This window comes from Watersipora subatra, chromosome 3, assembly GCF_963576615.1.
Source record: "Watersipora subatra chromosome 3, tzWatSuba1.1, whole genome shotgun sequence".
NCBI classification, from domain to species: domain Eukaryota; kingdom Metazoa; phylum Bryozoa; class Gymnolaemata; order Cheilostomatida; family Watersiporidae; genus Watersipora; species Watersipora subatra.
Window position 1 is genome coordinate 35,064,341 of NC_088710.1, and position 16,225 is coordinate 35,080,565.

The window sequence follows — 16,225 nt, forward strand, 5'->3', positions numbered from 1 at the left end:
CATTTCCTTGTTTGCATTATTTTGATTATCCTCTATTACAACTGTTTTTAATTTCCGTTTAGTTGTTGCAGTAGTTCATTTCATCTTTTACATATGCTGTATTATGCATATCATACATTCATAAGCTATTATCACTTAAATCTTGAAAACAGTTTCTGTTTTGGCAGCATACCTATGTGTTGTTTTTATCGAAATACTTTATGTGCTAAGTTTTTCCATATGCATTTATGCATATGTAATATAAATTTTAATATAATGGAACAGTTGATATTTGCCTGAATATACCATTTGCTGGGTTTATGCAATGATATACAGCCCCCCTGTATGGGGGCTGTATATCATTGGTTTATGCATCTGTAATACAACAGTTTGTATGAATTACATGGTCCACGAAAATCTATTTTACATCTACTTATCATTTGATATATCCCACTCTATATGTTATAAATAGGTTTTCTTCTATAAGGGCACTCTAAACGCTGTGTAAGAGAAGTTTTTATTAACACTCAGCAGGAAAATAACTCTTCAACGTTGTACATTTCTGTCACTTTTCACTGTTTGTTTACAAACGGAACTAGCATTCGATTAGCTCTCCAATATGGCGCATACGCTACGCATCACTATCAACGTGAAAGTCACGTGATTGTCATTTCAGGGATTTTAAGTTCAATGGTCACGCCCTATTCTCTACATTCGACCTGCCGCAAATGTCAAGCAGCTCGTCCGTATTACGCTAAAAATGGCCAGAAGGTTAGAGAGCCACGAAGTTATCTTGCCTTCAGCTCAAAAGATCGTAATTTTGCGAAATCCTTTTATCAGCATTCGTTCAAATTCCGTCGCCAACCGCGCTTAGAACCTGCAATCTTCTCGATTTTGAGTTGGTTTTCAACCTGATTCACCATGTGTTATCAAACTCAATGTGGCTCATGCAAGAAACAAACATGGGCTGGTAAAGCATAGATAATATTCTTTTTGTTTATGATCAATGCCAAATTATCGTTAATGACTGTGTTTGAACAAACTAGTATGTTATGTCGGGGTTATGACAGATTTATATTGGCTTAATTGAATGGTTTATAAACTTTATTATAATCTTTTAAAAAATCTAAAGAAAAATATTATAAAGTATAAAAGTCTATTCTTGTTGTTGATGGTTTAGTGGTAGTGAATAGTTGTGAGCATGAGTGAATTAAAAAGTTATAAGTTAACACGACCTACGTCAAGAAATCTGGTTCGAATCAAGGTTGAAAGAACGTTGTGTATGCATCAAGTCAAGATTCTTTTCGTAAATTTCTGAAAAGAGCCAAAAACATGGCAACTCATCTCACTCTGTGTAGACCAATATTGGAATATGCGAGTGAAGTATGGGACCCTCATTTGATGCGACAGGTAGCATCATTGGAAGCAGTTCAGAGAAAGGCGGTTAGGTTTATATCTGGTTTGAAAGGTAGGCAGAGTGTTACAGAGGCAAGAATTTTTATAGATCTAGAACTTTTAGAACTAAGACGCAAACATGCAAGAATGTCTCTCATGCTAAAGATTTTATCTGACGACTGCCATGAGTCTCTTATCGAAAGTTTTAACCAAATACAAAATGTTCTTCACAGTCATGAAACAAGACTGGTTACGGGGGGTGCTCCTTCAGCTGTATGTGCAAACACCGGGTTTTATATGAATAGTTTTTTACCTAGAACATCGCGCAACTTGCGCGGCTTACCATAATTTTATGTTTTATTGACTATTTTTAAATAAAGTTCTCAACGGCCTTCTTTTGCCCGATTTCGGGATTTACGGGTTCTTAAAACACCTAGACCTAGACCTATACTTCTAGTTAAGATAAGGAAATGTAATGAAAAATATTTCACAATTTTTTCAAATTTAGACAATCCTTTTTCAATTTTGATCTGGTAGCACAAAATGTTAAAAGTGTTCGGACTTGATTTTGTCTATGTTTAAGAATGCTCTGGTTGTTGTATAAATCAATGTACTGATGTGAAGAAAACCAAGAAGATCGCCCGTCTTTCATTACACTTCCTTATATCCTCCCCATACTGCCTTACACTAGCTAATCTGCTAGCTTTACCGACTAGCTTTATTCGCTAGCTTTATGCACTCTCGTAATTACCAAGACCACCTGTACTGCCTTGGGCTCAGACACCAATATAGCCTGAGCCTAACAAATCCCATAGTACAACATGCCCTTTCTTTTTTTCGTTTTGTTTTGGGCCACCCCATCACTACCAACAAGCAGACGTAGTAACTTACCTTACTTGTGTTGCTCGTTACCTGACTCCGTTTGGGTAGTCTCCATAGGCTATACCTCTGGCTTGTCTGACCTTGTGCCACCGACTAAAATACTCTCCTCGTTACTGCCAGCTCCATTGCCAGTCCGCACTGGCTTTTCATCACCCTGACCTCCTCCGCTACCAACACTTTTACCGTGACCACTGTCACTACCAACACTACTTCCACCAACATCTCCAACACTACTTCCACCAACCCCAACTAGCCCGGAGTCTTTTGGTTGGGTCAATAATGACTCCTCAACTCCGTCTCTTCCATCTTTACCTCGCTCTCCCCAATAAGAGGCAAGCTCGACAGGCCTCTTGTGGGAGGTCTCCACCTGGGCCATAACCGGCTGCACAGGGGATGGCACCACAGAGCTGGGAGTTAGCATAGGCCCAGACCTATCTAGCTCGACCTCACCTGCCACCAGTGCAGGTCTACTACCAGCAATTCTCCTCTGAACCTCGGCTAACTCCTGCACAACTACCCTGAATGCCTTGACATTTTCCAACTCCATGACTGCTGCCTCATGTATGGCTTTTAGCTTAGCCAATTTCGACTTCCTCCGCACCTCCTTTTCCTCTCTTTCAATCTCTGCTACCTTTTTCACCTTCTCTGTCTAACATTCCATTGCTGGATACCTCGGCTAAAAAAGAGCAAACCTTTTCCATTACAGATACTGGTTCAGCTACTTTCTTAGCACCATCACTCACCTCATGATGACCGTGTTCTCTATCATACCCCATAGACACTTGCACATCTCTGGTGCCTTGGGCTGTCCCCCGTTGACTACCAATTTATGCGTATCCACTACTCTTTACTCCCTTGGTTTTACAAGTCCTCCAATCTTGACCTGTGTGACCTTTCTTAACTTTGCTCTCTCTGTCAGACTTATTTGTCAGGTTTTGCAACTCGACATCATCTGAAACATAACTTGACCCAGCAATAATGGTTCTCGACGAAAACGGCTCAACTAGCTTAATACTTCTACACTCCTTAACAGGCTCAAACTTACTTTCGCATAACGCGTTTACAACAGCAAATAATTTTAGCTGCTTCAACTCAGTTATGCCCAAAAAGTTTGTTCTCAATCCTTTCACCATATGAACTTCAGCATCCATATGCCTGTTTTTATTTTCCAAATGAACTATTACACTTCCAACCACTTTTAACTCACTACCATCAGTAGTTTCTAAAACTGTCGACGGTTTCTTTAACCATAGGTTCAACTTATTGGCTGTTGCCTCGGTTACTATTGACACTTCAGCCCCAGTATCAAACGTAAACTCCACATTGGAATATTTTGACTTGATGGGTGGTCCTGTCAACTGGTTTAGTTTTTGTGTGTGCTGCTCATCGGATTGGTGAAATATTTTGATGGATTATTTTGTTTTTGCTCATAAATACGTGGACCTTTGTTGTTTTGTTTGTGTAGCCTACGGCTCGGCTTCGGCAATATCCCACTAAAGAACACCTGTGAGTCAAAGTATACAACTGTCCAAATTTTAATGTGCATAAATAAAATTTTTAAATCTAAATATATAGATACTATTAAGTTAAAAGAGAATGTTGTAAACAATAATCAATCAAACATTTCAATATTTATGCAAACATTTGGGCTACAAAAAGTTTTTGGGCAGATCTACCTCGAATGGCATATTTGTTGCAAGCCCGTTAGTGCCACCAGTAATATTCGGTATTGGTGAGTTTATAATAACATCACTGTCATCCATATCTGATGTCTTCTGGTGAGCCTTCACAAATGTTAAATTAGCTCTTCATACTGCTTTAAAGAATGATATGGTTATGATGGGGAAGTTAAAGAATAGAGAAAGCATAATATTATTATGCTTTATTAGTTATCTTGAGGTGTTGACTGATGTTCTACAAAAAGAATCAAGGAGATTGACCTACTAGAAGCTGAGATATAGCCAGCCAAACACAGGTCTACCTAATAAAGAATCAGAGGAAAACCCTTCGAAAATCCCGAAAACTGTGACGTATAAAATCGACTTAATGTTCATGTGCCGGAGTTGTGCACCCTTACCGCCGTTACATATAATGATTGTTTTGGCTACGAGATGTGAAACGCTTCTCGCGATAGTAAATAATTTACAGACTAGCTCTGGTTTCTCAGGAAAATCAAGCAAACATTGTGTGGTAAAGGCATTTGCCCACAACCCCTCGCCGTGATTTTTCAAAACAGAAGAGCAGATTTTGACTATTGTGCTTCAAATTTTAACTCGATCTCCACGGATATGCTCCGAAGATCCTCTGTTCAACGAACGGCGCGTGTATAGTCTATATGCGACATCCGCGATTGCAGTTCGTTTAGAAAAAGAAATGAGAACGTGAATTTTTGTTCATTCATCATTTTTCTATTGTGTATCTACTGCAGCATTTAGTTGATTTTCATGATTATCGTCACTATTAACAGACTGTAAGATCACTACAGCCATAATCTTAAAAAAGAATAACTTGACCGTGCTGCTCTTGCTGTAAGAAAAGAAAACGATTACTTTTGATTTGATTTTTCTATTTATCTATTATCTTATCAATGATTATTTTTTATGATTAATATAATAATCATAATGCATATTATACAAAATAATAATATAACTGCGTATAGAATAAATGATGTAACTAATATAATTTGTAGAAAGTGATAGCAGAATGTTGCGAAATAATAGATGCGTGTAATTATTTTATTCTAAAACTATTCTACACGTCAGAGGGACTGGTTCGGAATTCTCAGAGCAATGATTGTTAGGCCCAATTTGATTGTTCTATACTTCCAGGGATTAAACCAATTAAAACGCCGTGATTGTTATAGGAGAGCGCATTAGTTGGCTCAATTGACCAATGGCACACAAGTCGATTTCATACGTCATATATTGATGACTACCAAAACACTTATGTTTTTTGGTAGACCTGTGTTTGGCTGGCTATATCTCAGCTTCTGGTTGGTCAATCTCCTTGATTCTTTTTTTGAACATCAGTCAACACCTCAAGATAAATAATAAAGAATAAAAATATTATGCTTTCTCTATTCTTTAACAACACTACTGCTTCATTTTTGACATAGTCGCTCATGGTAATAAAATTATAGTTAGTCATCAACAGCAGAATATGTCTTTCCTTGCAGCAGCTCGTAGAGCTAACAAAGTGAGTTATTCATTGTAAAAAGATTTCTCCATTCATCGTTCCAATAGGGTGTTTCATTGGGCATCGACTTTTTAAACTGTACCCTTTGCGAGATCATAAAGGGAGGAAGTGATGAGCCCAAACACTCACACATCCTACTAATGTAGTAAAAAGTGGAACCACCTGAGATCAATTTACGTCACGCATTGTATCTAATCTGAGTTCTGAATATCATTTGCTATATTTCCTCCTCAAAAAAGGAGGTGATTTTTCAATTTAGCTTAGGTGCTTAATCGTAGGCAAAGTCTCAAACTGTTTTCTTTGTTAGTCCAATTTGCAATTTGAAACCCACAATAATGAACTCAAGCAGTTCATGATTTTTGGTGTGAAATCTCAGCTTGTAGACTTTGTCATGCTGAAGGATTTTGCAGCAACTATGAAAGTCATAGAGTTTTAGTTATTAAAGATTATATTGCTTCAAATATATGGGTATATATTAGAGTTGCCCCGATTTTAATATCGGTGCCGATATGGGTGTTAACCCTTTGACCAGGTATAAGCCCCCAAAAACAACCGAAACTCATGTAATTTATTTTCGAAAATTCAATAAAATCGATATTTTATGAACATGCATAGCTCAAATCTTAAACTTATTTCTATGAACATAAATTTTTGTACATATACATTCATTCACATATGTACTACTCAAAAAAAATACAACCATGAGCAATTGTCCCTGTATAAAATGCTTGGAAGCATTTTTTTTCGGTAGAGTCAAACGCCATAACGTAGCCGTGCGAGCCACCATAACGATCGTTTTCTCTGTATATTACAAGTATATTAAAAGACCAAAAAAGTTTACATCACTTCTATCATTTGAATTATTTTTATTTTGATCAGACAAAAAATCACTAACGATCGCAGGATCAAGTAATCTTTTATTTTACCGTTTAGAAAGTCGAGCCGATGTTGACTGGTTTTTCCAACTTTTATTCTTTTCCAAGGAGGCGCGACTTGTTTAGCTTTTAGCACAAAGCAATGCCTCTCAGATAATCGTTTCATATTGTAAATCATCAACCGATATCTTGTTGATGATATTTAAAACTTACTAGTGTTCATATCCTTTGTTTAACGCTACTAGGCGACAGCTTTATAAACGTCTACCGAAATAGACATAAATGTCGTTTCCCCACGCAACCGATAAATGACATTCTGGTCGTTTCCTCTGCCGAAAGGTTAAGTATCTGAATCGGTATCGGCCAATCTTTTCTTAAAAAATCGGAAACTTCAGATACTTTTTACAGATCAACTAGTTAGCAGAAAACCATATTTTAGCCTGCTACACTAATAAAAAATCATCAGCTGCCAGTTCCTTACTTTTACTTAATGAATTCCGGGCCTGTCACACAATCTATTTCATGTCTATAGCTTAATAAACATCCACACAGCTGAAGAATCTTTTGGCTTTAGTCAGGACGTAATCACAAAGTGCGGTATTTCCCAATTACAGCGATATGATTTAATGCAGCCAATCACGAACAAAAGAACAATGATGAGAAACAAGTATGCGGTGTAATGCTTCTATTTACTAGCATTACGAAAGTAATTTGAGCAGTCGATGCATAAAGTTATCTATCTCTCTCTTGATCCGGACGATATGATGTATCGTTTGTATCGCATAAAATAACCCCAGTGGCTTATCGGTATTTAGCTTGTCCTCCGTCATCTGTGGCAAGTGAGTCTTTTTTTCAGTACGGCTGGCTACATCGATAGCGATAGAAGATAAAGACGTCTCACTGAGATATTTGAGTCACTAACGGTAATTAAACGAAACGTTTATTTGCTCTAAACATGTACAGGCGCAGCAGTTCGTTCAGCAGTAGAAGAGAGACTTAATTATCACAGATAAAGCTGTACCACTAACAGTAATTACCATTATTAATAACAGATTTCAAGAAACATGGACTGTTTTGTTACTAGATGCACTGTATGGCAGTATTAGATTGTTACAGTTCCTCAAAGGAAAATAGTCTTGATGATCCCCATATATACTAGAGATTCTAATTTCACCAGCCAATTCAGATACCAATTCGATATACTGATTTTTGTTGAAAAATAATCCGATTCAGATCTTTAAATAAATAAAAATAAAATCTCTAAAATATATCTGTAAAACCGATCAATATGCAAGCAAATTGTAGGGGCAAATTGGACCCTCTCCCAACTTCTCCGTTTTGTGTATCTCGTTATCCTCCCAAAGTACTTGTACAAAGAAAATATATTTCTATATATAAATATAAAATATAAACATAAAATATATATATTTAAAGGTATTTTTATTGTGACTATTCATTTATCGGTTAAATGTATACTCACAGTATCGAGGTAAGTTATAATTTCCTTTCACAAAAGCAAATAAATTTGACTTTTGGGAAACAAAAAAGGATCACACTGATTTTTTTATTTTTTCTAATTCAAAATGGCAGGCTATTTGTCTTGTCATACTTCTAAATTGATGCTTGCGTAATGAAGAGAAATCAGCTGAGCAAAAATGCGAGTTCCCAATGTCTCATGTCCCAGTCTGACCCCATTTATCATAATAATGAATATACACATAAGTATTATAAAGTAGAAATAAACCCCAGGTTTATGCTAGGTGTTTGATTATAATTTTCTGATATAGTCAATCATGCATGATCTTGAAGAGAAAAAACAATTGTTACCGTCATGATTAGTATTATCTCTCTAGCCAATCGGCCAAATGCAAGAAATTAGTAGGTCAATTGACCCAATTAGTTATTTTGATTTCACTTTTTGTGAAAAAAACAGGAGCCAAACATGTAAAGGATAAAAATTCTCTCTGGTAATTATTTGGCCTATTTATATTTAATCTCTACCAGTAGTTGTAGGTTTATGCATGTGAGAAATTAAAAGTGTTACAGCTACAAAATAGAAATTTTGCTTGCAACACATAGTAGCCTTGGTCATTATATAGCCCAGGGTCCTGCTCAGTTTTTTCAATGCATAGTCGCAGGGCATAAATCAAGGACTATTGAATATAGTTTAACGTCATTCAGAGGGTTCAGGCAATGATTAATGTGGAAAAGGTCACCTTGTAACAGTTGATAACTCGACAATCTGCTACCCGAGTCTCACTCGGTTATTATTCTTGCTTTTGTTTTTTCAGGTTGTGGTCGTCATGCTAAAGAAGTGATGTCAAAAGTCCCACCGGAGCAGCAGTGTCAGTGTAAACCTATTCCAGAGGTGAGAAAGTCATGATTGTTATTCACTTTAAAGGAAACTGTATTTTTTTCATTCCTTGAGATTCTTTTAGGCTGCAAATACTTAGTACAGCCCAGGCTGAGTTCTGGTATAGTCAGCAAGTTTCTATTGAAGATGTTTGAAAATTAGTCAGCATATCAAAGGAATAAATTATCAATGTGCTGTCACTGTACTCTGTATACAGAATCACATTGCACTAGATTTGTTATGGACTTTCACCTATTGAAAGGGCAAAAACAGCAAATCAAAAACTATTATGACAATTTAGAAAGTATTGCTGTTGAATGATTTATAATAGTCGTCAATATGTTAGGATGCTGAGGTTTACAAGTTAACGACCTTACATGTAGGTTAAAAATTATAGCTGTGCTAGACGTTTGTATTTTCTAGACTATAAAGTGTTAACTAGTATACATGTGCAGTATATATATACCATATATACAGGCTAACTCGGATAACTCAAACTTCACCGGACCGAACGAAGGTGTTCGAGTTATCAGAGCGTTCAAGTTATCAGAGCACTGTCACAAGTCCATGTATTTATTTATTAGTAGATAAATGTACATATACAAACTATATATAAATCAAACGCATAGATGGCTTGTTGCAAATTAAAAGGCTTCTACTGTAAAGTAAAAAAAAACTTCATCAGAAAGTATACAGACTTTTCTATCACTTGAGATTGGTTTGTTGTTTTAGGTGATGTGATTGCCGGAACGTTTTTTAGATTAAAATTGATCGCTGTTGAAATGCTCAGAAGAAATGACTTCTTTTGTTTTGAGCGTTTTAACCAAGATCAAGTTTGCCGATTTTTCTTCAAGTTTATTCAAAGGTTAACTCACTTTTCCTTGCTTTCGGTGGACCATCGCTAAGCGGATGTTTGGTAAAATTTGATTTTTTTGCAAACCTTTAAAAAGGCTGTTAACAAAAATATTTTGCCAATGATGGTAATAACGACGTCTAAGAACTACTAAAAGTTGAGGTTTATTTCTATGTCTTGGAATAAAGTGATATTCTAAACTCTAAAGCAATAACAACCGTCGCAGTAGCCGTTGGGCAACAAACTGTTCGAGTTAACCAAGTTGAGGTCGAGTTATCTAAAGCAATTTATCATTGCGTGAGAGCGGACCAAACAAATCCGTTCGAGTTAACCATATGTTCGAGCTATCCGAGGGCGAGTTATCCGAGTTCAACTATATATATTTATACAGTCAAACATGGATAACTCACCCTCGGATAGCTCGAACACATGGTTAACTCAAACAGTTTTTTGGTCCGTTCCCACGTAATGATAAATTGCTTTAGATAACTCGACCTCAACTTTGTTAACTCGAACAGTTTTTTGCCCAACAGCTACCAAAACGGTTGTTATCGCTTTAAAAATCACTTTATTCCAAGCCATAGAGGTAAACCTCAACTTTTCGTAGTTCATAGGCGTCGTTATTACCATCATCGGCAAAATATTTTTGTCAACGACTTTTCTTAAGGTTTGGTGAAATTTGATTTTTACCAAACATCCGCTTAGCGATGGCCCTTCGGAAGCAAGAAAAAGTGAAGTAACCTTCGCATAAACTTCAAGAAAAATCGGCAAAATTGATCTTGGTTAAAACGCTCAAAAGAAAAAGATGTTTTTCTTCTGAGCATTTCAACAGCGAAGTTTTGCCAATTTTAATCTAAAAAATGTCCTGGCAGTAACATCACTTCAAACAACAAACCAATCTCAAGTGATAGAAAAATCTCTATACTTTTTTAAAGAAAATTTTTAAACTTTACATTAGAAGCATTTAATTTGAAACAAGCCATTTATGCTTTTGATTTATATTATAGTTTGTATATGTACATGTATCTACTAATAAATACATGGACTTGTGACAGTGCTCTGATAACTTGAACGCTCTGATAACTCGAACACTTTCGCTCGGTCCCGTGAAGTTTGAGTTATCCATGTTTGACTGTATATATGGTCTACGTCCAAGTCTTGGACCAGAGGACTAAAACTCATTTGTTCTTGCCTTACATTTCTATCTCTCTCTTTTTTATTTGCGTTTTGTATTTTCTCTATTTGCATCCTATTTTTTGTATGTTCAGTCAGTGTTTCGGTTTGCACGCAGTAAATACATGTATAATTTCCTATGGCATTTCTGTCGTGTATTCTGTATTGTCACATGTTGGGTCTTGACTATGGGTAAATTTGTAATTCAATAGTTATAAATGAAGTCTTCTCTGGAAAGTTATATTGGCGGCGTAACCTTATGTAGTGACTCTGTTGAAATAAGTTGGAACGTATTGTGAATTCTATAATAATTAAAATCCATGCTTTAAATTGCTCTGAGTGTAGAATCCATAGATATAGTAAACCCTAGATTGGCGAATAGCTATCATTACAGTGGAGCAAAAATGAGTCATATAATTGGCTGTTGTTTTCAAGACGTTGCGTCGCAGGGCCATGCATCACAGCAACAGAGCCTTCAATTGAGCAATGAGTTTAATAGTGAAAGCATGCATGTCATACTAGTTTTTAAGTCATAAACGTAATAATAAGACCAAATTCTTATTGAAATGTCACCAGAGGAGACTACAACACCCCAGGTATATCCTGAATTGCCCATAACAAGACAGAACTTGAACTCAAAACAAGAAGTTCTCAACAATATCATAAGCTATCTATTCCAATTAAAGACACCAAGCGGAAAGCTGCTAGTGGAAAATAATAGGAAAACTTTCATCATTGGTTTTGAGTCAGCAGCCAAATCTGTACAAAGCATTGCTCAATATTTTTTCAGCAACTACCCTTACATCAACTACTTCCTAACCTTTAAGATCAACTGGGATCACATTGAGACTCTGTTTTCCACATACGAATTAAGGGTGGCTATAAAAATAACCCGGATGTGCAGTGCTTTAGATCTGCACTTCGAGCACTGCTCAAAAAGCAAATATCATACTAAGTCCCAATGCTAACTGCATTGATCTGGATGTGAGCAGGGCTGAAAAAACTGGCCAACTCCTGGCCAACATTCTTTGGCTAGAAAGAAGAAGGAAGAGACAAAAGCTGAGGAAGATGAAGATGAGGAGTTCGGTGATGAGGAATTTTTTCTAACTCAAATGGGATGACTGTATCAAGTTCCTGACCGATGTAGAAGTTGTTGGAAGTAGAAGTAGTGATGACATAACCTTAATCTCAGTTAAAAACAAAAGGAAGATTGGTGATGCCAACCCCATTGATAGGTTGGATATGTATTGCTGCAGAAAAGTGCTTACGTTCACACATTGAGAGCTATGGTATCACACAGATAGTTTTTAAACAAGTAACATCACAGACAACATATATGTCTTATTACATAACCTCAATTAAGGTTTTACATGCACAGTGCATGCCAACAGTCTATTCAAAACTATAGTAAATCGCTATATTAAAATCAGAATACACTATGCCACTTCAAAGCAGGAATCTAGTTCAACCAACCTTAGACAAAAAATATCTCGTCTAGTTATTCTCAGTCATGTCTAATGGGTGTTTAATACAGCAGTCCAGCTTAGCTGCTTCTAAATCTCATTTGATTCATTAGTTTGTTATTAGTTTAATTTCTATTTGGTCACTCTTTGTATTATTATTGATATAGAAACTTCTAAACCATTGATATTATCCATTATCATGTGTGTAAGATTCTTGCCTTTCTCATCCAAAGTCATTATATAAGTTTTATATATTATCAATAAAATATGCAGTCTCAGATGCACAAACTATGGAATAATTGTGCAGGTTTTATTGTTAAGTCAATAGGAATTCATAGATCAGCTGATTCACTCTACACATCACCATGACATTGCGTCATGCTATTTGTAGCCCTCACTTATTTTGATTATTCGTATAATTATCTAGGGTTTACTATATCTATGGTAAAACCTAATATGCTCTTGATTTCACATGGTATGTCAAAAAATTCTTATTTCAATGCAGTCGTATTTAGAGGCTGCCAATGTGCTGGCATCAGCTGATGTCAGTTTGATGTACAGCAATATCAAACTGCATCCATTTAGCTACAAAACAGTAATTATCCTCCGTTGCTAAACCTTTTATCGCCAGTTTTAGCCTTGTTTAGTCAAACTGCCATATTGTAGAGTAATTCCTCTTCTTGCATCATCTTATAGTAACTGACTGGAGATTCCTGACTAACACGTCCATCATCCATCCAAGTCTTGGACCAGAGGACTAAAACTCATTATTTATTCTTGCCTTACATTTTTATCTCTCTCTTTTTTATTTGCGTTTTGTATTTTCTCTATTTGCATCCTATTTTTGTATGTTTAGTTAGTGTTTCGGTTTGCTGCAGTAAATACATGTATAATTTCCTAAGGCATCTCTGTCATGTATTCTGTATTGTTACATGTTGGGTCTTGACTATGGGTAAATTTGTAATTCAATAGTTCTAAATGCAGTCTTCTCTGGAAAGTCATATTGGTGGCGTAACCTTATGTATTGACTCTGTCGAAATAAGTTGGAACATATTGTGAAATCTATAATAATTAAAAAAGAGGGTATCTGTGTTCTGTTACGAGGATATTACAAGGTTGACCTAGGCACATGTAACAAGCTTGAAAAGACATTTTGATTTATGTTCATCTTATGTGCATGCCAATTAGCATTTCATAAATTCATTCCTGAAATACCTTAGCATCACAGATATAGCTGAGTCATTTGTTATTTTGAATACATTTCATCATGTTATAGAATTGCAAATTGTATTATTCTGTGAAATACAGTTGCAATTTCACCATGCTTAGTCGTATTAAAATTTCGTCATGTTTTAGTTGTAGTAGTTATGACAACTTACCGCAACTAAAATATGGTGAATCAATGTTTTAGTCGTGGTAAGTTGTCATAAATCATGCCAAGGTCTCTTGAGCATCCTGTTTTTTATATTCATAGCATAACACTTGAGATTATGAGATAACCTGCCAACAAGTGTTTTGGGTCTTAAGAAAATCTGTCTTTGTAAATTAAACATTTTATTGCTTTCATTGCTCAGTTATTAGTTTTCATAACTTTCATTGTCTTTTTTAAGGAGTTTTACTAGTACAACATCCAGAGCTGTTTACACAACAAGGGTTATTTTAGTTTTTGTAGCCACTCTTATTATTCCTGTGCACCGTGAGAGATCATTGTGTGTAATAATTGTGTGCACAGTTACACTGTATAGCAGCAAGGTAGTTGAGGGGTGTGGTTGGTAGTGCGCCTGGATGGGCATCTCAATACCTAGGTTTGATTCCTGTTTGGTGCGACCTTTTTTCTTAACACTGTTAGCGTAGCTTCAGACAGGTGGACGAGTAAAGGTCTTATGGTGATAAAGATGTCCTTAATAATTATTATTGCCTTAATAGATCCAAAACATTTTAAAACCTTTTTATTCATGTGCCACTTATCAAGTGCTACTAGCATCAGCATGCTGTGTGTTGAGCTTGTGGTGGTTTTTGGTACAGTTCCTCAACCTTCAACATGTTATTAGCTAGAAAAGTTTTAACAGTTGTGCTAATGGTAGAGCTTGCTTTAAGCTGAGTGGAAGAGTAAGAGTGGATGCTTCGGTCGACTTCCGGTAAAGCACTGGCGGCAGATATCCAGTTATACCATTAGAGTTAATAGGAATTGTTGTAATTTTGACCTTTAAAATATCAAACTCCTTAGAAGCAAAGGCTCTAACAAAAGTAACCAATGAAAAGCCCTGAATGTACCCTATTCACTCATATACCTTTCCCTAAAAATTACTCACCAGAATGTACACATGAGTGCACAATTCCCCTCATATTATGTTATACAATAACCAGGTTACTTGGTATAATGTACATGGTACATGATATCATTTTATCATGTATGCAACTAATGTGTATATGTAAATATAAACATACAAGAAAGTTCTATCTTCCATCTTGTGTAGCCAGAAGGAGTTTAATCTCAAAATAACATCCGCATGCATAGTAGTAAATGGAAGTTTAATCAAATAACATGCCGTAATATATTTTGTGATTGATTAGAAGTATAATGCTTTTTGAGGATTATTAAATATAATTGCAGTCAGAGATAAGGTTGCAAAATATAGTTGATTTCATAGGCTATCTCTCTGTAACATTTAGTATTTATAAATGTTCAAATATAATCGCTACGACAAGTTTAGCATTTAGAATTTCTATTTATATTTTCAAGTAGAAAAGTATTGATTAAATGCAATATGAAAGAATTATGAATATTTAAAGAAAAGAGTTCAAAGTAGAACATAAACTTGAAACGTACATGTAATATAAACATCTGAACACCAAATAAATGTCATGCAGACATTTTACAATATGAATATTGCTTATAACTAATTTTATTGTGACATTTTATTGAAGCACTAGTGCAACATATAGACGTAGTATGTACATGCGTGTAAACTATATGATTAGACATTTTGGATCACCACTGTTTCAATTAATTTAGAGTCTTTCGACGACAACTCGCCTGGCCATTGAGCTCTGATGCTTTGGGAAATCAGTGATAGATATGGTTACCATTACTACTTATATTTGAGCAACCTGGAGCAGAGCAACTTCTAGGCGCTGCAATATTACACATAAAATAACCAACAAAATTGTGACAGCATTTCATTTACCAATCAATATGATTTACAATGTTATATCAAATAATTAAGTTATCAATATTGCTACCAGTAGTATTTCAATTAGAAATTTCAAAATTAATATTTTGCATGTTGCATGCTATAAACTATAAAGATGTATTATTTTTATATGGTTTATTGTTATTATAAAATATTTAATTTTAATATTGTAATGCTACATTTATTTAAGTTTAAGATTTATTAATCTAATAATATAATACACATTTTACAATAAAATATAATTTAATATAGATAGATATAGTGAATGAAAATATAATTGAATCAATTATTATAATTATTACACTGTGACTAATGCTAACTAATAAAATAAGACCTGATGAAATATTATAATAGTTGTAGATTGATCACTCATGCATTGTATGTAGTACGCATTAGTATTGTTAATTGTACATAATATTATATAAAAATATAAATAAACTATGATGACGATATAAAATTATATGTTATCTAAAATTTGTAATAAATCAATAAATACATTTATCTAATTATATAGTACATAAATATATGTAAATAATATTTATATTTATTTTATATTATTTTAAAAATATATCACCTGATACTCCCTTATTCACTGGTAACTTTTCCTCTATCTATTGAGCTACATGTATATTGAACTCTTGTATATTTGGATTTTCAATTGAGGCATTAGGCATAAGATTTACCTGCTATATTGACCATTGTACTTTCAATAGACTCCACAGGCATTGAATTTTTGCTCAATATACCTCAAATTATGACTAGCCTGTGAGTAGCATAATTTATTGGAAAAAACACTTTCAGTGCCATGGTGAACTCAATAAAATACGCCGTTTTTCGCCGCCACTTCTAGAAGCTCAACGCAA

General features: G+C 35.1%; 1 long non-coding RNA gene across 1 annotated transcript; it reads left to right on the forward strand.

Annotated features, from left to right (window-relative positions):
- Window positions 1–769: 769 nt before the first annotated feature.
- On the forward strand, window positions 770–13,492 carry LOC137389925 (uncharacterized). The gene is made up of 3 exons (XR_010978087.1): window positions 770–949; window positions 8,618–8,694; window positions 12,865–13,492. It is a non-coding gene; the product is annotated as an uncharacterized lncRNA (long non-coding RNA).
- Window positions 13,493–16,225: the final 2,733 nt, after the last annotated feature.